The 27762-nt window shown below is 34.8% G+C and overlaps 1 long non-coding RNA gene across 1 annotated transcript; it reads left to right on the forward strand.

Moving 5' to 3' along the window:
* The first annotated feature begins 21331 nt into the window (after positions 1–21331).
* LOC140014976 (uncharacterized) lies at positions 21332–22741 on the forward strand. Its single transcript, XR_011821724.1, has 2 exons — positions 21332–21651; positions 22395–22741. It is a non-coding gene; the product is annotated as an uncharacterized lncRNA (long non-coding RNA).
* The last annotated feature ends 5021 nt before the right edge of the window (positions 22742–27762 follow it).

Raw genomic sequence — 27762 nt, forward strand, 5'->3', positions numbered from 1 at the left:
AGGTCAAGGGAACATAGCTCCTAGTGACCTTGAGGAGGATCCCGAGAAGGAGCCAGCCGCACCTGAGTAGGTGGTGGTGTCGGCTGGATCAGTGACAAACTAACCTAGAGATCTAGGGTTTTGAGGGTTGAGCGAGATAGTTAGGATATAGTAGGGAATAGTTGGGGTAACACATCATCTTTTATTTTATTTTTGATATTGATGTGTTAAGGTTGATATACATAGCGCCTGTTTTTGTTCTATATCCTTTGGTTGTTATAAATTCTTGACTTTACTAGATTGACATGTACAATACTTTAGGATTTGGTATGTGACTTGTTATGATATATATATAAATAGAGTGTTTTATTTTAAATTTGTTCTATTATTTTCGTTTTATGATTTGGAACTGCTTTTATTGAGCTTTATAGTTATTTTATTTTGCTTATACTTATATAGTCTATTTTCCAAAAGAGGCATGGAAGGTAGGCAGAGTCAGGGACGTGGGACTAGTCAGGGACGTGGCTCTAGTCATAGACATGGGGCTAGACAGGTACAAGAACCAAGAGAAGAGAAAGATGCGACGGCCGAGCAACAACCTGAACCTCGGACTGAAGGAGGGGATCAGGTAGCGACGGCAATCCAGCTGATGACTAATATTTTAGCTTGATTGATAGAGCAACAGGGTCAAACCCTTGTTAATCAGTCTAGGAACCCTAAAATAGAACTAGATAGGACCCTAGAGCGGTTCCAGAAGTTTTTTGCTCCGAAATTTTTTGGAGGACCAGACCCTGAAGTTACAGAGATATGGCTGGAAACGATGATCAATATTTTTGCCTCCTTGAATTATACGGAGGAAAGGCGGGTGAATTTTACCGTATTCCAATTTGAGGGACCAGTCAGAGTCTGGTGAAATATAATTATGGCTAAGTGGGAGAGAGAACGGACAGTATGGACCTGATTGAACTTTGTGAAATATCTCCCACCCCTAATTCAGGAGAAAAGAGAGGACGATTTCATTAAACTACGTCAGGGAGCCTTAAGTGTATCTGAGAATGAGACTCAGTTCACCAAGTTATCCAAGTTTGCTCCTGAATTGATAGCTATGGAGCAAACGAGGGTGAGACGGTTTGTACAGGGATTAAATGTTGAAATACAGGAGGCCTTGGCAGTGACACAAATTAATACCTTCACGGAGGTTTTTGAGAAAGTCTAGAGTATAGAAATTGTTAGGGCATAGGTGAAGGTTTTTCATACAAGGAAGAAGGGTGCGCCTAGTGGAAGTCAGGGGCAGGGACAAGGTGATCGGGGTATACTACCCGCTAAAGTGGATCGATGAACTGGCAATGAAAAAATTTCAGGAATATCTAGAGGAGTTACTCTGAGGGAAGCCCCAAGTGGAAGGGGACAGGCGAGAGGTGCCTCACAAGGAGGCCAGACATCAGCCCCTCAATTGTCTTGTGGGTACTGCGAAAAATCCAATCACACTGAGGATAATTGTTGACGGAAGGCACGGAAGTATTTACAGTGTGGAAGCACCGAGCACCAAATCGCCACCTGTCCACTTACCAATGATACCTAGTAAGCCGATAGGTCAAACCCTAAACATACCACCGTAGAAGGGACCAGACCAAGGGTGCCAACCAGAGTATATGCCTTGGACCAACAGTCAGTACCTGAGCCGTCGGAGGTAGTGGAAGGTACGATCTCTGTTTTTCATCGTTTGGCCAAGATTTTGATAGACTCTGGTGCAACACATTCTTTTGTCAACCCTACTTTTATGTGTGAAATTGATGTGAAGGTCGAAAGACTACCATATGATTTAGAAGTGAGAACGCCTACGGGTAACCAATCTCTATTAGCTAACGAGGTGTATAGAAACTGTAATGTTTGGGTTGGTGAGCAAAAATTGGTAGTCGACCTTTTAAGTCTGACTATTAAGGGGTATGACGTTATTATAGGAATGGATTGGCTAGTTCGTTATCATACTCAGGTAGATTGCCGAATAATGGTCAAATTTTGTATACCCTGTGAGACAACCCTAAAACTAGATGTAAGAAGTATTTTAGTCTCATCTGCCCTTATTTCGAGAATTAGGGCTAGAAAATTACTAAGTAATGAGGCACGAGAGTATCTAGCCTTTCTAGTTAATACTCTAGGAGAAAAGGTTAAACTTGAGGATATGTCGGTGATAAGTGAATATCCAGAGGAATTGGTATCATTGCCTCCCGAGAGAGAGATCGATTTTAAGATTGATCTAACATCTGGAACCACTCCTATCTCAAAAACTCCTTATCGGATGGCGCCCACTAAAGTTAAGGAATTGAAATTGCAATTGCAAGACTTGCTAGAACGGAAATTTACACATGAGAGTGAGTGACTTTGGGGCACTCCAGTTCTTTTTCTTAAGAAGAAGGATGGAAACTTAACATTGTGTATTGATTACCGAGAGTTGAATGCAGTGGCCATTAAGAATAAATATCATTTGCCCCACATTGACGAGTTATTTGATCAGCTACAAAGGGCTGTTAGGAAGGAGGACGTGCCAAAAACTGCCTTCGATACTCGATATGGACATTACGAGTTTGCAGTGATGTCTTTTAAATTAACCAATGTCCTAACAGCATTTATGGATTTAATGCATCGGGTATTTAAACCCTATTTGGATCGATTTGTGGTGGTGTTTATTGATGATATCTTGGTGTATTCTAAAACAAAGGAGGAGCACGAGTAACACTTGAGAATAGTATTACAAACCTTAAGAGAGCACCAGTTGTTTGTCAAGTTTAACAAGTGCGAGTTCTGGCTAGAGAAAGTGTCATTTCTAGATCATATAATCTCAAAAGACGGACTTACTGTGGATCCGGTTAAAATAGAAACTGTTGCCAAGTGGAAACGGCAGGAGAATTCTACTGAGATTCGTAGTTTCTTGGGTCTAACGGGATATTACCGTCGGTTTATAAAGAATTTTTCAAGAATTGCGGGATCCGTAACGAATTTGACAAAGAAGCAAGAAAAATATATTTGGGACACTAAATGTGAAATTAGTTTCCAAGAGTTTAAGAAGCAATTGACCATGGCACTAGTGTTGGCTTTGTCAAATGGGAAGGATAGTTATATGATATATATTGATGCTTCGAGAAAAGGATTGGAATGTGTTTTAATGTAAAATAGGAATGTAATTGCCTATTCTTCTTGGAAGTTAAAATCTCATTAGCAGAATTATCTAATCCATGATTTAGAACTCGCAGCCGTTGTGTTTGCTTTGAAGAAATAGCGGCATTATTTGTATGGGGTGACTTTTGAAGTATATACGGACCATAAGAGTCTTAAGTATTTATTCTCCCAGAAGGAACTAAATCTGAGACAACACTGATGGATGGAGTTCTTAAAAGATTACGATTGTACCATTAATTACCATCCGAGAAAGGCCAATGTTGTGGCAGATGTTTTAAGTCGGAAGGCTCAACTAGCAGTTTAATGGTGAGAGAGTGGAACCTGTTAGAAAATGTTAGTGAATTGAACCCTCGTCTTGAACTACAAAAAGTTATCTTCAGGAATATTGTTGTGAAGTCGACATTGTTGGATCGAATTAAGGAGGGTCAAAAGAAAAAACCAATAGTACAAAAATGGATGGAAAGAGTGAAGAAAGAAGAATTACCCAATTTTAACCTAGGTCTCGATGGAATTCTAAGGTTTTGAAATAGTGTTGTTGTACCGAAGGATGAGAAATTGAAACGAAACATTTTGGAATAATCTCACTGGTTTAGATACACTGTACATCCAAGTAGTGGTAAGATATACCAGAATCTCAAAAAATTGTATTGGTGGGACAATGTGAAATCGGAGATTACTCAATTTGTTCAAAAGTGCCTTATGTGTCAACAAGTGAAGGTTGAGCATAAAAAATCGTCAGGTTTGTTACAACCATTAGAGATACCTGAATGAAATTGGGAGCACATAACGATGAATTTTATATCTGCGTTACCACGAACTAAAAAGGGCTATGATGCGATTTGGGTGATAGTGGACTGATTGACTAAGACCGCACATTTCTTACTTGTTAACATGAAATATTCTTTGGAGAAACTTGCCAAACTTTATATGGATGAAATTGTAAGATTACATGGGGTACCGGTGAGCATAGTATCGGATAGAGACCTTAGATTTGTATCTCGATTTTGGCAGAAGTTGCAATAGGCTCTACGAACTAAGTTGAACTATAGAACGGCCTATCATCCTCAAACAGATGGGCAGTTGGAGAGAACCATTCAAACTCTAGAGAACATGTTAAGAGCCTGTATTGTAGATTTTGGAGGGACCTGGAGCCAGTACCCGACGTTAGTCGAGTTTGCATATAACAACAGTTATTACTCTTTTATTCAGATGGCCCCATATAAAACACTTTATGGACGAAAATACCGATCACCGATCCATTAGGATGAAGTAGGAGAGAAAAAGGTTATAGACTCGGCAACAATACTATGAGTTGAGGAGACCTACGAAAAGGTAAAAATGATACATCAGAGACTTCAAACGGTTCAAAGTCGACAAAAGAGCTATGCCAACCATTGGAGAAAGGATTTGGAATTTGAAATAAGAGATAAGATGTTTCTTAAGGTTACGCCATTGAAAAGAAAGATCAAGACAGAAAAAGAAAAGAAATTACAACCAAAATACATAGGACCTTTCAGTATACTCTAATGGGTAGGAAAGGTGGCTTACCGACTAGAGTTGCCGACCAACTTATCTCGAATCCATGATGTTTTTCACGTTTCCTTACTTAAGAAATATCATCTGAACCCAACTCATATTTTGTCGCCAGAGGATATTGAGGTTGATGAGTCTTTGACTTATGAGAAATGACTTATTCGAGTACTAGATCGAAAAGTGAAGGATTTGAGGAATGAACAAATTCTACTGGTTAAGGTTCTGTGGAAACACCATGAGATAAAGGAAGTAACCTGGGAGTTAGAAACGAACATGTAAGAGAAATACATTGAACTATTTGCAAATAAAGTTATGAATTTCGAGGTCGAAATTCTTTTAAGAGGGAGAAAGTGTGAGAACTTGAAAATTCATCTATATTTGTTCTTACAATCCTCTTTTATTCTTAATAAGTTAATTTATAAATTGTTTACTACTAATTTACTCCCTCAATAACTGTAATAAATAATAGAATCGAGAGTTTTACTTTTACTTTTATAGTTAGAGTAAACTAGGATTTTTGTGCATTTTGGTAGTGGGATCAGTTGGTGAGGTGTGTGTACTAAAATTGGTGGATAAGAGCGAGTTTTAAATAAGAGAAAGTTTGTGATTAGAAGTGCTAAAAATAAGTTAGTGAATCGTAAGTTAAAATAAAAATATAAGAGATTTAAAGAAGTAGGCTTGAACCGACGTGCGCCGTTTATTACCGATTGAATACACCACTTGACCAATACTTTCTTACCCTAATTTCCTTGATTTTATTTCATTTAATCCTCCCTAAATTAACCCTAAAGCCAACCGAAATTATTGACTAAGAAAAGGAAAGAAAAGAAAAAAAAAAGAGGAAAAACTTGGTCTTGCCAAGTGTCAATGATCCAAGACAAGTGGTCCAAGACAACTTTCTTCTTTCTTATCTTTCTTTTGAACCAATTTTGCTTCATTTCTTTCTTGGCTTGGCCGAACCATTGGAGAGGAAAAGAGAGGAGAAAAACTTCCATTTTCACCTTTATTCTTGCCTTGTTTAAGTTAGAATCACAAAACTAAACCGAACAAACTAGCACTAAGGAAACAAGGAAGCAAGTAGCGGAGAGTTTTTGAAGAGGAAGCCTTGGTTCTTCACTTTCTTCAAGGGGTTGAAGGTATAAAATGAACAACTTCCTTTATCTTTCTTATTCTTGCAAGTTATGGTGAAAATAACTTGAAACTTAGAATTTTATGGATGATATTCTAGATTTGGGAAAGATTGGTGAAATTTCAGCCTAGGGTTATGATTTTTCAGCCTTGATTTATGTTATTTATCCATAATATATTGGTATTGAGCTTGGCTATGGACTTGTGAGGTGATTGGTAGATTTATTGTGACTTTTTAACTTTAAAATAATAAATTTCAGCTTTATTATAGTTTTTTCAGCTTTGCTATTGTGATGCATATATGCTAGAAGTGAGCTTTAATTGGATGATTTAATGGCTAGCATGAAAACCAAATTTACCTCATTAATTGTGGTGTTGATTTGGGCTGATTTGAGAAGAAAATATAGCCTTGAAAATGGCTAAAAAATTAGGGACACACAAAGGAAGTGCTGTCCGTTTTATTTCTTAAAATTCAAGCGAGTGAAATCAAAACTTGAGCGGTGATTCTTGGTTGAATTGAATTTAGGATTGTTTAGCATATTTGAGTTTTCCTTAGGAGGGATGTATAGGCTGAAATTTTTACCAAAACCTAAATATTTTATAAGGAGAAAGTAGCGACCACTTTAAACACGATTTCCTAGTTTCTTATACCGAGTTGTGAATTTAAAAGTTTTAAATGTTTTTTCATCGAAACAAAAGAGCGAACATGAATTTTCTATGGTTTGATAAGTGAAATGAGTAATACTCAAATGAGTTCTATTTACTTGGTTTTCTTTATGCGAAACTCTTATATTTTGAAATCCTAATTGATTGCAAACTGTTAAACGGTATTTTATCATAGATTTAGACTCTAGATAGGGAGTTGAACCTGAGCTTGGTTTTGGAAAGCAATAAATCATTCGTGAGTGTTTCCAAGTGTATGTTTGAACTTATTACTTGAATGAATTGCTTTGTTAATGTGCTTGGACGATACTTACCTTGTTTTATAGGGCAAGGATGTATTTTATCGCATTTGTTCTAATGTGATTTATTACTGTGCACTGGTTGCAATTGGCTTGATATATATATATATATATATATATATATATATATATATATATATATATATATATATATGTGTATGATTTGGGTACTGTCTGAAATTTCAAAAACCTGTGGTTAGTTAATCGAATCGAGCCGGCAAGAGCCTGGTCGATAAGATAACGAACCCTGGGTCTACTACTTTGTCGAGTGGAGTGTTATCTCCTCAACTAATTGGTATGATCGAGTATTACCACCACTATTATATTGGAGTTCGGGCCTAGTATGGGGGTTTGAATGATAGATGGAGATTGGAGTTAAGTGGTTCACTACTGGACTGGTTACTCTACTTGAAAGTTGATGGAGTGTCAACTACTACTTGGTGAAGTTGTGGCAGAGTTAACTCGCAAAAGCTACTGTATCCTTTTACCTGGAGATGTTGGATATCTAATGATTTGCTCTTTAAAGTGTTATTATTCATTTTTATGAACTCTTATATTCGTTATTTTGATATTTCAAGTTTTATACGGTGGTCAACTTGCTACTTGATTTTTGCATGATGTTTGAAACCTCACTAAGTTTTGGCTCACTCTATTAGTTTTGTTTTCCTTACAGGAGGTACGAACGTGGGCATGACGTTGGTACAGGCTAGCGTCGTCTGGTTTTTGAATTTGTGCGATTGTACTTGCACTAGTACTCGATTAGGGTTGAAAATTATCTGGAGCTTAAATCTTTTGTTATATTTGGGAATATATGAATGATTGAGACAGACTTGAATATAAATGTACATTCTAAGTTTGGAACTGTTGTTTCATTTCCTTTTGAAGTTATAACTTGTGTTCTTGAAGTCGAGAGTGAGTGAGTCCTGACGAGAGTTGGGCAGACGGTTCGCTAAACTCTAATGCGAATTCAACCAAACCTTAGTTTCGTCCCTCAATAAAAATGGAAACAATCTTAGTCGAATTGTATATTCAGCAACACCATTCAACTTAATAGTGTTGCAAATTTCAAGGAAAGTGGCTAAATGAAAGTTAGGGTGTTTAGTAGTCTTACCTCCGAATTGAGATTGCTGTACCATTTGTATTTATACTGGTCTAATCTCAGAGTTATTAACATTTACCATGGGTCATGTGATGCTTTTTTGTAGACCATTGCCTCCCGGTAATACAAAATCTCTCAGTACTCTTCTATTAGTCTCTTCTACCGTTTGATCTATTAGGGGAAGTTCAATATAGAGTGTCTCTTGTTGTTAATCTTTCATGTTCTCTTGTAGTGCACGCCTTCTTATCTCTTCAAAATCCTCTCAATTTTCGGGTCTAACGGTATAATTGTCCATAAGATTAAGTGCATACACTATCAATAGCCAAAAAAATCAAAAGAAATTCTATCTAACGTAAATGTAGTCACTTCAATAAAAACAATCTTTAATATCAAAAGTTATACACAAAATCTCATTATAATCAAAGTCTAGATTAATAAAGATCATTTGATCCTAATATTACTGTGCTCCCTAGCAAATGGTACTAAAAACTTGATGAGATTTATCTGCACCCTTATTTTATTCAATAACTTCCTTGTTTGTTAGAAGTTTACAAGTCATTATATAGTACTAGGAAGTTAAAGTCGATCTCTCGAGAAGCAGTTACAACTATTAGAACTTTATCATATTTTATTATCTAGACAATCAACAATAATGAAGAATAAAAGTTACTCCAGACACTAATACATAACAGTTAAAAGTAGATGGATGAAGTCAACTAGCAGACAAGTTCTAGGGTATGGAATCAACCAAGTGTCCTCGATAACAGTTCAACTGAATAATAAATGCTACGCTACTTGTCTTACTAATGGCTCCATCATATATGGTATTCTAAACTTGCTTTCACGAAAGATCAAATGTCACCTATACATACATTTTTCTACTTTCATGGTGAAATAATAAGCATAGTACCATTAAACTCAATAATGCACTAAAACCCACCTACTTTCAACACTAATTTCGTATGCTAAGATCCTAAATTTCATCTAAGTCGATTCCATCATTATCTACTAATTTTCATTGATAAATAACAACTAAAATAATTTATAAATGGTGATCAAGCATTCACAAATGTTGAACCAAATTTAGATGATCTAGAAAGTACAAAGAGATAACATTCATCTACTCATTCAAACCAAGATAAAAAAACAAAAGACATCATCAGCCCCTATAACAAATATATTATTTAGACATGAAGAGTAAATTGATAACATGTATTTTGGGAGAAAAACATCTAACTACAGTATTATGAGTGATCAACTAGTATTTATAGTAATACAAACCTAACAAACTATTTATAAGAATACCCTTACTAACTTTTAACACTCTCCCTTAAGTTGGAGCATATATATCACAAGCATCCAACTTGTTACAAATGTATTTCATCCTAAAGCTTTCTAAATTCTTAGTAAACAAATCAACCAATTGATCTATAGACAGTACATGAGATGTCTTGATGACTCCATCAATCAATTTCTCTCGAATGAAATGACAATCAACTTCAATATGTTTTATCTTTTCATAAAACATTGGGTTAGACGCAATATGAATAGCAGCTTGATTATTATACACTAAATTTATAGGCTGTTTATGCTCAAATTCAATTTTAAGTAACATGCTTTTCATCCAAATCAACTCACACAAAGCATGAGTCATAGCGCGATATTCAGATTCTGCACTTGACCTGGAGATAACTGTTTGCTTTTTATTCTTTTACGACATTAAATTACCACCAACAAATACACAATATCTTGTGGTTGATCTTTGATCTGAGGCAGAATCAACCCAATTTGCATCATTGTACCCTTCAATATCAGTATGTCTATGATTTTGATACAACAATTCTTTTCTAGGAGCACTCTTAAGATACCTGAAAATTTATATAATAGCATCCCAATAACTGTACGAGGGGTCTTAAGAAATTGACTCACGACACTCACTGCAAATGAAATGTCCAAAATTAATTTACCCATAGTGAGATATTACCCAGAATCATCTAGTAATGCATCTTGACCTCCTACTAATTTCACATTAGAATCCAAAGGAGTATCCACATGTCGACAATTTAACATTCCAACATTACTCAGCATATCAAATACATATTTTCTTTAACATAAATAAATTTCATATTTAAATCGAGCCATTTCAATACTCAGAAAATATTGTAAGTAATCTAAATCCTTTGTTTGAAAGTTTGTTTGCAGATTCGATTTAAACTTCTAAATCCCCACAATATCATGACCTATAATCACATTATCATCAACATAAATAACTAATAAAATTTTACTAATATTAGAATGCCGATAAAACACAGAGTGATCTACTCCACATTTTGTCAGTTCGAACTCCATGATAGCACTACTAAATCGGCCAAACCAAATCTTAGCAAAATGTTTTAATCCATCTAAGAATTTTTTCAAATGACAAACCAATAGCAAATTTTTTCCTTAAGAACAAATCTAGGAGGCTGTTCCATATATACCTCTTTTTCCAAATCTCCATGTGAAAACACATTTTTCACATCCAACTGATGCAATGGCCAATTATAAGTTGCTGCCAAAGAGGTAAGAAGACGAACAGAGATAATCTTTGCAACAGGAGAAAATGTCTCTAAGTAGTCTACTTCATACACCTGAATATATCTTTTAACTACCAGACGAGCCTTCAATATATCAATAGAACTATTAGACTGCACTTTTATAGTATATACCCATTTACAACCAATAACAGGCTTACCAGAAAAAAGAGGGACAAGATTCCAAGTACCATTTTCCTCCAAAGCAAACATCTCTTTTTGCATAGCTAATCTCCAATTAGAATGATTGAGAGCATGGGTCATAGATTTAAAAATGGATACAGAATCAAGTGAAACTACAAAAGAAAAATATGACTGAGAGATACGAGAATGAGAAACAAAATTAAAAATAGGATGAGGAGTACAGTGTCTCTTACCTTTGCGTAAAACAATAAGAAGATCTAACTCATAAGAGAACGTCATACCTAGACTTGAAAATTAAAAGTTAATTGGTGAAGCGCGTGGTGTATCATGAGCTTTCTCAACTATGAAATAACGAGAATAAATTTGAAAATTAAAACGAGATAACTGAATTGTGAAATCTGGTGGACTATATAACTCAGGTAATAAAGATGAAGGGATTGGTAAAATAGGAGAAGAAAAAGAGAAATACTATTCTAATTCAATAGGCATACCTTGTTTCATAAAATAAGGAGTGGAGTCAAATAAAATAATATCAACACAAGTAAAAAATTGAGTTAAATCTTGACTGTAACATCTATATCCATTTTGCGTTCGTGCATATTTTAAGAAAATACACTTAATAGCACAAAAATCTAATTTATCCACTTCAGGAGCAAGCTGATGAACAAAACACACATATCCAAAAATATGAGAAGGTAATTTAAACACAAGTTCACGAGAAAAAACAATGGAGTGAAGTAATTGACCTCCAAAAATATTAGATGGCATACGATTAATTAAATAACATGCAGTTAAAACTGCATCACTTCAAAATTATTTAGGCACATTCATGTGTAACAAAAGTGTTTGAGTAATTTTGACTAAATATCCAATTTTTCTTTCAGCAACTCCATTCTATGGTGAAGTGTGGAGATAAAAGGACTGATAAATAATACCGAACTTAACCATAAAAGTATCAAAAGGAGTGAAAAAATATTCTTTCGCATTATCACTGCGAAGTATATGTATATGTACACCAATTGATTCTTTATTTTTGTAACAAATGCACAAAAAAATGGAATATAGTTCTGAACGATCTTTCATTAAATAAAGTCATGTAACTCAGGAATAGTCATAAAAAAGGATTACAAAATATTTAAAATCTAACTTTAAAGTGATACAACTAGGATTCCAAACATCAAAATGAACTAACAAAAAGGGTTTAGAAACCTATTTATTGACTTTTGGGGCAAAAGAAATACAATGATACTTTCCTAACAGATAAGACTCACATTCTAATGAAAACAACTGACTCAAAATAGGAGCCAATTTCTTCAAATTTTGTAGAGACGGATGACCCAAACGACAATGAATTTCAAAAGGAAAAACAATAGCATGACACAATCGGATCATTGAAGTTAAGAAAATAAAAATCATTATGCTCATACCCTCCACCAATCGTGTGAGGACCCGAAATTCTTTTTTACTGGCTTATCTATTTAGTTATTTATTCATTTGTTCCAATTTATTTATTTTATTCATTTTAATTGTATCTGCATGGTACATTGTCTCATTTCATATTTTTAACACATTTGCCCTTAAACTTAATTTGGTCTGAGAAAATTTCAGAAAACATGTTTTTCGAGATAATATTTGGTCTGAGAGTGCAGTTAATTGAAGGATGATCAATTGTGGACTAAGAAAAGTTAATTGAGGGATTAAAGGTGAGTGACTTGAGTTAAGCTCAATTAGGAGCATTAATGAACCACTATTTACATGCTGACTTTTGTACCGTAAAAAGTGGCTTTATGTCACTTCTTTCTTTCACCCTTTCACATCACAAAAAACAGACAAAACTCACTCTTTCTTCCTCTCCTTGTGGCCGAACCTCCCTCTCCCTTTAGCCAAGAAAAATTTCACCTTCTTCCTCTCCATTTTGCTCACTAAACTTGCTCCCAACCTTGCTCACACCTTGGATCATCTTCAAGCTTGGTAGAAGACTTGGTGGAGGGAAGATTCTTAGAGGTTTAGTGCTTGGTTTCTTGAAATTTTGCTTACTGTCCTTGGAAGAAGATAACCTCTCCAAGCTCCAATTTTTCTTCCATCCTTTAGCTAATTTTTAGCTAGATAAACTTGGGGTTGTTGAAGGGTTTTATGAACCTTGACATTAGGTAGTATGATTTGAGGATATTCTTGCCTTCTTGACTTGTTCTTAAGAAGATACCGTAAGGAGGATTATTAGGTAGTGGATTTGAGGATTTCTTATCGGTTGGTTGTTGTTATGGTGAATTCTAGCTTGAGAGTTTAGGAGGAGAAGTTGGAAAGAAAGAATGAAGGCTGCTGTCCGAATTTTACTGGAGTGTTTCCCCTATTTTAATTCCAAAATTTGTGGTTAAATTGATGCAAAAATGTTTGTTACATGTTGAGTTATGTGTGTGCAAATTATCTTCCAAAAATCACATCATTTGAATGAGTTAAAGTTAACCTTATAAGAGAAGACAAATTTGGAAATTTTAAAGCAGGGCAGCCAACCAGTGTTCACTAAACAGAACGTAATTTTTTGTACAGGAATTGAAATCAAGTGCCGTTTATAGCATGTGAAACTAGAATCCGAGGGCTTTCTAACGGTATAAAGTAGACATGCTAGTTCATTTTCTATGAGTCGCAGTGAACCAGAAAAATTGGCTATTTTCTCTTACTGTTTTAACTGCGACACAAGAACAGCTGCAGTTTGTAACTCGATTTCACTCCCCTTATGAAATGAATTTAAAGATAGTTTCTTCTAGTGATTTTTAATATTTTGAATCTAGTTTTCAACGTCATAAACCATGCTAATTTTGGACTTATGTAGCCTTAGTTATGACCTAAATTAGAAACTGCGTCGGGTGTTCCAAAGCTAGAATTTCGTGTTTCAGGTTTCAAAAACTAGCTTTCGAAAAACTGTTGTATCTTGATGTAGAAATATCCAAATTGAGTTCTGTTTATTGTCTTTGAAACTAGAATGGAGTTCTTTCAGTGGTACAAATTTTAGGGGTTAGTTCGATCCCTATGAATTTTGATGAATTTTCAAAATTCACTGAAATTCAAGACTGTTTTGCCCTATTTTTACTGAAGTAGCAATTTGGAACTAAAATTTGACTGGTTTTTTATTTGAATCTGATAGAAGTGTCTTCTATAGAATTTTAGTTCATTGAGTTTATTTTCCAACGGTAAAAGATTTACAGTTTTTGGATTTATGAAACTCAAGTTATGATTTTTCAAAAAAAGTTACAAAAACTGCAATTTTCCTTATAAAGCGGCAAAAGCTTAAAAGTGGTTTGGAAACATTTTCTAGGTTTCAAGTCTAACTTTCTTGATTATTTGCACCCCTTTCATAATTGAGAAATGGATTTTACCGAGCACATGAGATTTCTCTTGACTAGGATCGGAAAGCTTGATTGTTTGGAAGTTGGCCAAGCTTCAAGCGAAACTAGTTTGTTTCCTTTGGTTTCGAAATAAGATTTTTCACCTCCTAATCTTTTGCCCTCAGTTTTCATGAAAATGAACCATAAATTGAGCATTTTCGTTAGAGTAATTCTTGAGGAATTTCACTAGTTTCATATTTGAAACTTGGAGCTTTTAGCTCCAATATTTACTATGAAATAAGTGACGCTTTTAATGGATTTTGACTTTATAAGTTTAGAAAATGTGAACGCTCACTTATATTCTAAAACTTGGACATAGGATTAGAAGTTTTAAAATATGAAACATTTTATTTTCTTTTCTCGATTTTTGTGCAAAAAATTAAGCGTTGTACTCCTCTTTTAAAATCGAAAGTCCTTGCTACGACTTGACTCGAAAATGGCTTTTGAGTCCTTCTTGAATATTTCAGTGGTTAAGTGAGAAAGTTTCTCTTTTAAGTTGACCTGAGCTTGAGGCTTTTGAGTGAGGGTAGCAAGGGGATTTTGCTTTCTCTTGTTAGCCTTTGTCGAATATCTAGGTAACTGTGATTGTACATGTCTCAAGTGATCACGTGGACACCGAGGAGCTCGTTTGACCTCTTGCTTTTGCTCTCGTTTTTGCTCTTGACTTTGATAAGTGTCAAGTGCATGCGTCAAGTGAATGCTGCATGTTGCTTTGATTGAAATGATACTTGTGCAAGTGCTGTGTGATTCCTGTGATTTGTAAACTTGTTGAGGCGAGGGTGTACCTTATCGCCCTCATTCTGTCTCTCTTGAATAATTGCTACTTGTTATATGAATGTGTGTGACTTGCACTTGTACTCAAATATGCTATTAACTCGTGAGCACTGAGCGGCAGCATGTATCACACCCTATTCGGGTGGGAGGTACCTCTCATCCCGACCTAGTGCTATGATCGATTCTAAGTCGATTGGAGCATTGTCTCATCGATCAATTGTACTTGTGGAGACGCCCCAACCCATTGGCTAATCTCGTAACTCGAACCGGCAAGGGTTTGGTCGAGAAGTTTGGTGAACCATAGAAAATTTTATAGCGTGATCTTCTGACATTTTGTTTGGCATACTCAAATAATATTGCCATCCCGTGCTTGTTTGGTTCCGGATCCAGGAGGGTGATATGGTGGGTGGAGAAAGTAAGCGGATCTCTACGGACATGTTGCTACTCGAGTTGGTGGAGGGTCAACCAAAGATGGCTTGAACCGGTCGAGACGTGGAAATAGCTCTTGAGAGCTCCTGTATCCTTCCTACTTGTGTTTTACTTCCTACTTGCTCACTTATATGAAATTCATGTTAAGTCGCTTTTAAGTGTGCTAATTGATGTAGTTCGTGCTACTTGCTTGATTTTCTTGGCCTCACTAAGCGTTAACTCACCCTAAGTTGTTATTCCTTGACAGGTTTTGGAAGTGGAAGTTGGGAACTCTAGACTAGTGGTTTTTGATTGAAACTAGTAATCCTTTTATATGACATTCGAGACAATTGAAGTGTAAACTTTGTTATATTTGAGGTTATGGATTGTAATTGTAAATGGTAGCCTTAGAAGAATTTGGCTTGTATATTCGAAATATTCCTTTAATCCTAAATCTTTAGTTGACTTGTGGATCTCTATTAAACTTGAATGAGTGCGTGAGTCCTGACGAGAGTTGGGTAGGCGCCCCGCTGATACCCTAGGGTTCGCCTTAGGGAGAGGTGGGGGCGTCGCAAATCGTCCTCTTTGTTTTCAAATCTTGAATAACAATAAAATCAGAAGAAAAAGTAACTGAATATTATAAAAATTTAGTAAGTTTACTAACAGACATTAGATTAAAAGACAAATTGGGTACGTAAAGAATAGAAGACAACGGAAAAGATGGGTTAATTTTTATAGTATCTAGTTCTTTAACTTTAGTTGTAGATCCATCAGTTAAAATAATATAAGGAAAGGAAATAGACTCTTGAATATTAGAAAAATTTCTAGAGGTACCTGACATATGATCAGTAGTCTGGAGTCAATAACCTATGAGTCAGAATTAGAAAATATGGAGAGACAAGTCATAATATTACCTTTTTATGCTAAAGAAGTATAAGGAAGAGATGCGTGATTTGTAATTTGGTACTGCAGGAATTTAACATAACCTTTCTCTAATATGGTAAAAGTTTTCTGGGACCCTTGTGTTAAAAAACCTGATTCAATTTGATCAATGGTAACCGCATTAGCAAACTGAGAAGGTTTCCAACTAAATCTCAATAAGTATCACGAGTGTGATTTTTCAAACCACAATGAGTGTACTCACAGATGCCTTGACCTCCATGACCCCCACGACCTCATCTACTTCTTCCTCTATGAGAGCCAGGTCCAAAACTAAGTTGCTCACGTTCATGACTAAGTTACTCTATCCAATTATTATTAGCAACTAAAACAGACTTATCATTAATTAGAGCACTATCACCCTGTATCCTTAGATGTAGAACGTAAGACATGAGCATACACCTGTGCAAAGGATGGTAATTGTTCACTTGTTAAAATTTGATATTTGATTGGTTCAAATTCTAGCTTAAGGCCAATCAAGAATTTGAGAACAAACATTTATTCTCTTTGCCTTTATATAACTGTAATATTACTTGAGAGAGGTATTACAACATTTAATTCTTCTGAAATTTGCTTGAAATCAGTAAAGTATTCAGTTATTATTTTGTTATTTTGTTGCAACTGAAAATACTCGAAAGAAATAGCATATATCTATGAAAGATTACTGCAGTATAATAATCAGACATAATTCCAAATTTCTTTTGTTGTATCACAATGAGAATACATGTAAGCAATTCGTGGTTCCATAGAATTTCATAGTACTCCAAGAATTTGGACCATATTAGTCTCTTGTTATCCTCCTTAGGAGAACATCTGAGATGTCGTTACTTTCCTAAACCTGTCAGATAAATTTTAACAGATTTTGATCATTGTTAATAATTAGAGTTGTCCAACTTTCAATTTGTGATTTGAGGTGTCAATATTGTCATAACATTAGTGGACGCCAGGACATTTTTTGATGAACTTTCATCCATAACGAATAGCACTTCAAACCAAAAATAATCAAAATTCGTGATGCACAATACCCTGGAACAATAATATGTGAACAATACGCAATGAACAGTATAACGTAAACAGGACTTTTGCTAGGTGTTTAACCCTAACTCTAAGACTTTAACTCTGATACCACGATAACATATATTTTGGGAGAAAAATGTCTAGCAACTGTATTATGAGTGACTAACTAGTATTTATAGTAGTACAAATCTAACAAATTATTTACAAGAATATCCTTACTAATTTATTATTTACAAGAGAACTTATATTCTCTTAACATAAATAAATAAAACTGATATCTTTAACAAATCTCAACATAAATCCAATGAAATAAAGAGAAAGAGAGAAGAAAATACTTATTCGATTGAAAGAACAAGGATCTCCAAACTCTAATTTCTCCTTTGTCTTCAAAATGCTAAGATTGCATCAAGATTTTTGCTAAGAGTCCTATTCTAGAGAGAGAGAGAGAGAGAGAGTAAGTTCTAGTTTAAGAAACTACTTTCTACTTTTTCTTCTATCCTTCTTCATGACCTAACAAAAGTTCAAATCTCTCCTTCAAGAAGTTTCCTCCCAAAAAGTCTTCATTTCTCTTTTCTTTTCATCATTAGATTTTAATATGACATAAAGTTGTAAAAAGATGACAAAATTTCATAGTTTAGATCCAAAATATAACTATCAAACCATCACAAAGTAAAGGGTTGAAAAGTTGGCTGCAAGTTGCGTAATTTGAAAAATTTTTCTATTCAAATATCTGACGCAGTATCCGACTCGACTTCTTCCATCCGGCACCATATATTGCTAAACACCCTTTTCTTTTAACCTTTCTGACAAATATCCGGTGCAATATCTGACTTCACTTCTTCTATCTAATACATATATTCTCTCCGAGACCAAGTATCTGGTGCCGTATATCTTGCCTTCCTGCCACAATAAATTTAATCAATAAATCTACCTACTTTCACACAATTTTTCACATGGTGCTTACTGCATCAACTAGTAATCACCTAATCATCAAAATAGCCATCCTCATCATTATTTTAAGTCAAATTCCACCATAATATATCCAAAATATATACAAAGTATTAGGCAAATATATACTTGTCACTTATGCACAACATTTTTAGTTCCAATTTTAAGGAGTATAGAATTGAGTCAATGATCTAACTAATATTTTGACATTACCTTTTTGCTTAACTCTAGACAATGCAGTATATACTTCCCATCAAAACACTCAAATGCTATATTTGCTGGAATAAGATTAGTTTTAAAATCTCTACAAATCAAGCCCTTCAGTTCTATTAGTGTTTCTAATTAACATAACTGGATGATTTTTTTTTTTATTTCAATTCATAAGGTGGGAACCCTTTTGATGTAAGAGTATTGAAAAATCTTAGTTTTCTAATATATGCGAGTAATCAATGAGTTTATCAAAACTTAAGTATGCCTTTTCATCACCTGAAAATTTTTTAAATCAAGTTCTCATTAATTTTATGAACAAAATCATTGTTTGTTGGCAAGATTGAACGATTCATAGTATTTTTTGGATTAATGCAAGAAGTATGGATCGATAGTATTGATGAAGCCTCATCAGTATAAGAAATATTCGCTTCTGAAGGAAAAGTGATTTCATTGAATTCATTTGTTGGCTCACCTTTTTCACCAACCCTTAGAAGAAAAGTTGAAAATTATGGATCGAATTCGCATTTTTTTTCAAACTTGATCTTTTTCAAATGTTGCCATAGAGGCAATATGACAAAACTTGCATTGATAATGTCTTTCTTTTGGCCTTTAATTATAATCGATAGTGTATTACTAAAAATCTCCTTCAAAAACTATAATTTCCTCCCGAAGAGGTCATTGCTTATTATAATGTCTTTGAACAAGTCATTGAATCTTTCAACTGCTATCTTTTATCTATTATTATTTCATCCTATGTAATAAGTTTAGCATCTCGAATTAGTTGAGCTATGACTATTTGTTTTTTAATGTTGTAAATCTTTGAGTTATCATTTTGGAATGGTATCTTGAATATATAACGTGCAGCACGACCGACTGATAGTATGAAAGCTACAATGCTAGAAGTCGTTTTTGTTAAAGTTATTTGCCATTTTAATTAGATGGTTGCTAACAATGCTTTATATGAAAAATTTTTCTTGTGCCTCTTGAGCCATTGACAAAAAAGGCATATGGAATATTATTTTTGAACACAGGTAATACTACTTGATATGCTGATAGTTGATTATGGTTTAGTTGTTCGATTATCAATCATTAGAAATAATAATGGAAGTGTTTGGATAGGAAATTTTTGAATTTTTCCAAAAAATATGTGAAATAGGTATTTGGATAACATACAAGTAGTCTCAAATAATCACAAAGTACATCCCTACCAAAAAAACTCTTACGTGGCTATTCTTTGGAAACCAAACATCTGATACTTCACATGTACCTCATGTGGAAATGACTAGGCAAACCCATTTCCACTTCTTCTTGACCGTGAAAACAACACTATAGCTTCCTATAATTGCAAGTGACCACACTAACTACAGTTCCATTTTTGTACCGTTGAACTATTACCATCTGAGTAAAGTAAATCTAAAGTTGCTCCTATCTTTAGAGAATTTATTCCACCTTTCCTCCTGCACTTTCAATAATTTCGTCTTCTCTAACCAACAATTGCAAAATCTATTCAACAATTGCAACCTGAGGCTGCTGCTACCAACATTCGCTGAAGGAATTGATTCCTCTGCCATAAAGTGATAGTGTATTGATTCCCCGTGTGAGTAGCGATTCGCCGGTAAGTACTATAAAGATATGACCTTGGATTTAGATTTAAAAATACACAAGAAATGGTCAACAAGAAGGGTGACTGATCAAAACTAGTCCAAGCTTTCATCGCTTATAATCGATCTCTGATTTGTTGGGTCGTGGTAAGAGATGGAGCTAGTTATAAACAGATATTCCTCTATTCGCTTACTCTAAACATGAACAATTAGGTGCGAGGTAGTTAGTAATTACCCTTGTTCAAGTTTTATTGCCCTTACAATTTGCTCAATTTGATTGCAGTAGTGTCTTTTTAGATCGAAATCAATCACAATTGCTGCAAATTTGTGTAACTCCAAATACATGAAATGTTGAACCTCGATCTTCTTAGGGTTTGATTTGGGAATTCTCCCTGTTATATGCATTTATTTTTGAATCTGGTATCAGGAATCTATATTCATGGTAGTCTATTTGTTTCCCTTTACTTTCTTATTCACCATCCTCTTCCACAGATTGAATTGCTTGGATAAGTTGTTTTCATATTCCTGTAAGGCATACTGACTTTTGTTAATAATTTGGCTCTGAAATTATATATAATTGACATTTAGTTGGGATAAATTATAACTTAAATGCACCTTATTATTAGGTTATTAGGGCAGTATGACAAACCTGCAAATCACCCATTCGAACAGCTTCTTTTATAGGATTTTAAACTTTGTTGACTTGGTGAGGCAATGAGAATATTTGTAGCTTATAAGGCTTTCGATAAACAACATAGGATTTTTTTGTCAAACAACATTGGATGTGTTTTTATTATTTTTTTTCAAACAACATAGATCTTAAAATAGTTGCCATTGACATAGAGGTTGATAAATTTAATTAGTGTTCTAGTCTATTGCATGTTTTGTGAAGTAGGGTTGTAGTTAGACAACCATTTCGCAAATCGCTAGGCAAGAGTTTCGTTTGACTTCCAACTTTTATAAATTTGCTTATGTCTAGATATAGAGACCAAGCTTACAAGACCTGTTTTTGTCTTTCCTAACATTTATCATTTCGCTTTTATGAACTTTTTATGCCCATCCACCTCTCTTGGATTTCGTCTAATTTTTTTTATAACCCAAACTGTGAAGTTATAAGTCTAAACAAACAGAAATGTTCATGCCCATGTGGAAAAGGAAGAAACAAAGTTCAAGTATTGGTAAAACACCCCATTATCCCGAAAATGGTTCTAACACATTCTGTTGGTTAAACTCAAGCAATAACTAAAATATTGGCTACAATTTGCATTATTGTGCAGAATTCCCTTCTAGCCCTACTTCTTCTTTCAGTGCCCATTTCGTGTGCGACTCTAATGACTTTCACGTCAATCTACTAAACTATTTTGAGGTGAGATTTAAAAAGGCTTTATTTAGGAACTTGGTGATTGTGTATACAACATGTTGCTATTATTTCAAGTACTTGTTTATTCGTCCATAGATGTCTGACAAAAAAAATTGGATAAACTGGGAGGAGGACCTTTATGTGTGCACCTACATAGAATGGTAGAAAAACGGGAAATGAGAGTCAACCCGTAGCACGTTGGCAAACTTCAATATGTTGGTCAACTACTTGACCCAAGATTGTGGCATCAGTTGCACTAGAAGTCAACGCCAGTCCAAGCACTATTGAATAGTGGAGAAATGGAGGTTGTTTACTCATTTTTGAGAAATTCTGCCAAGCTAAAGACTAGGATAGGGTGCGATGCCGAGTGTAAATGCTTTTTAACAAGAGCAGATCAGTTGGCTTATTTATACCAGGTACACGACTCTTAACACTATATATGTTGCACTTGTACATTGATTGTAGTTACTGTAGGACTTGGACAGCATTATGGTATAATTAAAATTTTATTTTGTGATTGTTTATATACAATTAACATATGCCATAGTTAAGAAGAGAACAACACGTGTTCTGCATTTTGTTTTAGTCATTCATTCATTACAAATGCCTGATCTAGAAGATAGAATGTGTCTCGTTTTGCTGGTATGAAGCTCCTTGTTGTTTACAACTTTTATTTTTCTATTATAATTTAGTTGTGGAGAAGTAAGCCACATATTGTCATAGTCCCAATTTTTACTAATTTATGGTTTTGTCTATCTGCAAACTATCTACACTTATTGGTTAGGAGTGCTATAGAATCTTTAATTTTTTTGTTGAAGTTAAAAAAAAAAAGACTACTACTTGTTGAGGTTGTAATAGTATGGAACTATAATTAATTTTCTAATTATTTTTTCTAATTTATTTTATATAGTGCCTGTTATATTTGTGTGTCCATTATTTTGTTAATTTTCTTGTGTTCAACCTCATATACTAGACTTAGATCCATAGTGATAATCACTTTTGCTAATCATTATGGGACTTTGGTTGCTACTTGCTTTCATGTTACAACTTATTAGATTACATATAGAATATGAACCTCACAGCTTCTTCTGCCAATTAGATAAACAAGCACTATCTAAACTTTCAATATCTAAATAGCGCTAATTTGGTGATGCAATAGGATGAGGTGATGGACGGCACACATGCCACTGGCAATCGAGCTCAGTCTTCGGCCCAACCCCTACCCTAATATGTGCCTCCCCAAGTATGGAGACATAGGGGAGAATGTATGACAGAGGGAAAGGCGTGACTTCAAGCTCTGTTATTGACCCTTCTTACCACTTTCTTTGATTTGACGACGATGGTAGCCTTGTTCCAAGAGATCCGGACAAGCGTCCAATGTCCAGTGGTGCCTACAGTTCTAGACGGAGGGAACCAGAGGTTCGAAGTCTGGAAGGTCGACTTTGGATAACTACCAATAGACACTTAGCAATTTCAACATATTCTCCTCCTGTGTTTCAAGCGAAAGAGAGGCAAAGGAGAAATATTCAATAGAAGTAGCCAAAAAAGTTGTGAAGGGCTTGAATTTGGAGAAGTGGCTACACATGTTTCTATTGAAAGAGTTGTTAGATAAAGAGTTCCGAGTTTTGTTCCTTAGCTTCAGTGATAGTGAGCAGGTAACATGGATTGAAATGTTCATTATCCTAAAAATAGAGGCGAAGTAAGGCAATTTAAAATTCTTGACTTATACAATTAGATTACTGTTATGATCCAAGACTTTTATAATTTATGTTTATCAACTTGTATTAATGTTGTGGCCATTCCTGGTACTTGATGTTCAGATTTTGCTTCAATTTGCCATGGCCAAATTAGCAAATGTATGAGGCAGCTATAGTAGATGCCCCCATTTTCAGCTGATTTATTCATTATTTAAATATATTAGCAGTGTTGGTCTTTTTACTGTCTTTATTTTCAGACATGACACATTAGACCCTTCAACGTTTGTTGATGTATAGTTGCTAATTTTATATAAACACCAATTTGGGTGTTTGATGTAGTGATACACCTATCATTTGTCGATCATTTTTGTACAAGAATCATCATGTTTCAAAATCAAACCGTCGAACTTGTGGAAATAAGAGTAAAAACATTAGTAAGGCTAAAGTTATATGCAGAATCCTGAAGTTTTTGGACATATTCAATATCTTGAATGACGAAAATTGGACGATCAATTTTGCTAAGAGGTGAATAGCAAAACCATTACCCATTTCACCAATAGTTAAACAAAAAAGGCCAAACTAAATAAATTAGCGGAGGCATTAGTACATTTTAAGTAGTTTCGTTGCTTGCTAGACATTAGAGCTTATTGGTTAAAACATGTACATTGAATTAGGAACTATCATCATATGACAAAAGTTGCTGTTCCCTTTGTCTTTAGCTTAGGTAACATACATACATTTTAGCTATTGTTCACCAAACCTTGGGATAATGTGTCCACTTGCGTACGACATTTTAAGTGATTTTGAGGTAATGCAAGGAAAGCAAGGTGAGCCATTGCATAGCCATCGATCCACAGCACTGCGTTTCAATAATACAGGCAAACGGTCACATTTCACTGATTTGGTGTCCCATTTGCTTCTGTTTACCTCCACATGAGTACAACGATTCAAGAATCTCCTATCTGTGAATAACTCCAATGGCTACTTTGTCAACTTTAACACATCAAAAGCCGAGCTTTTTTCCCACAAAAAACTTGCACCCTCCCTTTAAAATGCAGCAGAGTAGAGACGAGTTATACATTCAAGTTTCACTTGAGATCCCAAACGTAGGAATAATCAGTCCACCCAATAATTGTTGCATTATAGGCTATTTTATTTGTTAGCTACTGCGAGCTTTCTTCCAAGTTTCACATGGCCAACTTCATCCTAAACTAGAGTTCATCTTGTAACTCAAATTCTGAAAATGATGATGAGGCAATTCTAAATGCTGTAGCAATGCTGCTATTTGCACCAGAAACGGAACAATATGATGGACCTCTTATCAAAGTGCCTTGGCGCACCGAAGATGTGCCAGATTGGAAGTGGGTGCAGGAGCTAATAACAGGTTATCCTCTACGTATATTGGAGAATTGTCAAATAATAGTTGACAATTTCATGAGGCTTTGTGAAAATATTGTGCAAAATAACTACATTCTGCAAAATCCCCATAAGTATGTGTCAATCGAGGAGTCACTGGTCATGACTCTAGTTATGTAGAGTCATAGCACGTTCACTCAAGTTGTGGTTGAGAGATTTCAACATTGGACGGAAACCATCCACAGAAATGTGGCCGAAGTACTTTTGGGGCTATGTAGATTTCCACAAAGGATTATTCGACTAATACAAATAAATGATGTGCATCCACAAATAAGATATAGCACCAAGTATTATCCTTGGTTCAAGGTTAGAAATGGCCAAAATTTCTTCCATGTTTTATCTTGAGAAGTTTTTTTATATAATTAGTTGTTGTGAAGCTAATTTTGGTGTAGTATTTGCTGTTTCCTAATATTCAAAAAATATATAAACTTTGACCCCCTTAGTAAGGAGTAGGAACTTAGCAATTTGTAAGAAAGACTAATTAAATCTGTTACTGTAATCAAATCTGTAAACTATCTACATTTTTTAAGTCTTTCAAATTTTATTCGACTGACTATCAAATATTTTATAAAATACAGGACGCCATTGGTGCTAGGGATGGCACTCATATCTGTGTTTCGATTCCTACAACGGAGCAAATGACATACACTAATATGTATGAGATACAATTGCAAAATATTTTAGTTATATGTGACCATAATATGCGATTTGTTTATGTGTATGTCGGATGAGAGGGTAGCGCACACAATGCCCGAGTGATAGAAGTGCACTGAGAATGCACACCAACTTTCCAGTTCCGCCCCTAGGTTCGATCCACGAATATTATCTCAAGTATTTAATATCAACATGCACATATTTTTGTATTTCGAAGAGCATAGAGTTAAAAAGGTCATCGTATTTCCTATAATTTATGTAGGTAAGTACTACCTTGTGGACAAGGCATATAAGATGGTATTGGGATTCTTAGCATCATTCAAGGGAGCACGTGATACATAAATTGAACAAGGACGTGGGTTAGGGCAAGGTCTGAAGAAGCTAATCAATTCCCACCACTCTTAGCTTTGTAATGTAGTTGAACGCACTTTCAGTGTTTTGAAGCAGCGATTCGCTTATTTGAAGGGGCCGGTTCCATATTCATATATGCAAAAGTGGATCAACATAGTGATTGCATGTTGTGCATTACAGGATATCTTAAGAAAAAATCAACGTTCGAATGATCACTTCATGCAGTATGAACAAGAGGACATACAAGTCCAAGGCGAAGGTGGTGCTGGTCCATGCCCACTGATACAACCGTTGGTTGTGTCCCTGTAAGAGATAGAAGCTTGGAAGGCAATGAAAGAAGAAATTGCTAATCAAATACATGCCGCATCACGTAGGCAGAGGCAGTAAACCAAATATTGACTTTAATGTCAATATAGTTCTAGGTAATAACTATGGCAGTTCTACGCCTTTTACATTGAAAGAGGAAGACATGGACGGCAGTTTCAGCGGGTTTAATAATTTCTCCTTTTTTTGACTTATCCCAAGGGGTAGTTTAGTAGTAGGAAATCTTTAATGTTAGAACAAACAAAGATGCAATTTACTTCTCACAATGCACCAAATTTTGAGCATTACGACATTAGCTTTAGTGTACAGGGATCTTATGCGGTGCACTTTGAAGGAAGTAACTGTTGTACTAGTGGTGTAGCAATAAATGTAATAGACGGCTGGGAGGAATTCTGTGTAGTTATGGACAAGTATTAAGGTATAGAACAACTCTACTGCTACGATGGATCATAGACTCCACCCATGTAAGTTTGCGGATACAATAAAAGAATTATTTGGCTACCAAGACTGCCTCTATAATCAACTATGTTGGTTTGAAACAAATCCTAACTATGACTTGTCAATAACAATCGGCGTCAGTTGCTGTTTTTTCCCAAACTAACCGGATGATGGCATAATTTGAACTAATGAAGTACTTTCCCCTTCGTGCATAGGATGTTATGGTAACCATTGAGCTCCCACCAACTAAAGCTGCAATGCCAAGGTCTGGTACCCGCGGTTATGTGGCTTTTTAGATTTGTCAGGAGAAAACTTGCCATGGTTTTGAATAACAAATATAGAACACATGAATTGGAAGGCTGGTGAAGTACTGCATGAGATAGTGGGGAAAGGCTAATGGAAATAAGTTAAAAATGAATCCATCTAATACACCCACATGGAAATACATGATCTTGTGAGCAACCTTTTATTTGCAATCCAAACCAGTTTTTTATTATCTGAAATATAGGTTGATTTGGTAAATATTATGTGAAATAATATTCCAAATAATTGATATCCAAACACTACCAATATTTTTTTCTGCTTCAATTTTCCTTATAAATATGTCATAGTATATCACTTAAAGAGGTATATTCATCAAATGGAAACCTTTGAGAATTTTTCCTAGAACTCTTAAATGTTTATCTAAAATTTGAAGCACTTTAATCTGAATTGCGTGCTTAGAAAGTGATTCATGATGACAAATATCGCCTAACATGTAGTCATCAAATTTTACCTAGAGTTCTTGTGAATTTTTTGGATTGCAGTGAACTAATAGTACAACAAATAATTGTTGAAGCGATGCTAGCATTTGGTAAACAACTACTCCTTTAAAACACTGTTCTATCGTATATTCATTTTGTAATCATCTAACTTGTCTGCTATTTCTCGAAATATTGCACATAGGTATCCATCTATTAATTTAAGATCATTGAAGCTAGTTGGCTTTCTTATATGAATAAGCAACATTCGTAAGTAGTATGTTTCACCTTTAGATGGATGCATAACTCATATACGGCCAACAGTTTCTTTATACTATTTTCTTTCCCACTGCCTATCTTACTTGCTTCAGGTAAAGTGCTTCAAAAATTCAACATATAGGCAACTAAGATATTTTGCACGGTATATGTTAATATAAATGGTCCAAAAAGGAAATATGAAATGTGTTCACATTTTTATACTTGTTCATTTCAAAATATTTAGTTAACATGCTTTTGGACAAAATTGAATTTTGGATAGTAGTGTGTAAAGATGCATTTGCTGGAAATGAGACTGATTGCTGATTTTTTAGATGAACTTGCAAAGTGATTACAGATGGGCGTATCTGATTGAGATCAAATCTATATATACACCACATTGTCTCAAGTAGAGATACCCATCTTATTGCTATGAAGTTCCTAATCTAATCCGCAATGCTACCCTCTTGGCTTCCTGTCAATTCGTGCCCTTTGTGCATATATTTATAAATATACTTGATAACTTAAATTCTTGAAAAAATTTCTATATTTAGATGAAAATTAAAATTTGCTAACATATAAGGATTTTATAGTACGACCTATCTATTATCAAGATCACGAGTACGAAACCGAACAGTTTGAAGGTTGTTTT

This window comes from Coffea arabica, chromosome 10e, assembly GCF_036785885.1.
Source record: "Coffea arabica cultivar ET-39 chromosome 10e, Coffea Arabica ET-39 HiFi, whole genome shotgun sequence".
Taxonomy (NCBI): Eukaryota; Viridiplantae; Streptophyta; class Magnoliopsida; order Gentianales; family Rubiaceae; genus Coffea; species Coffea arabica.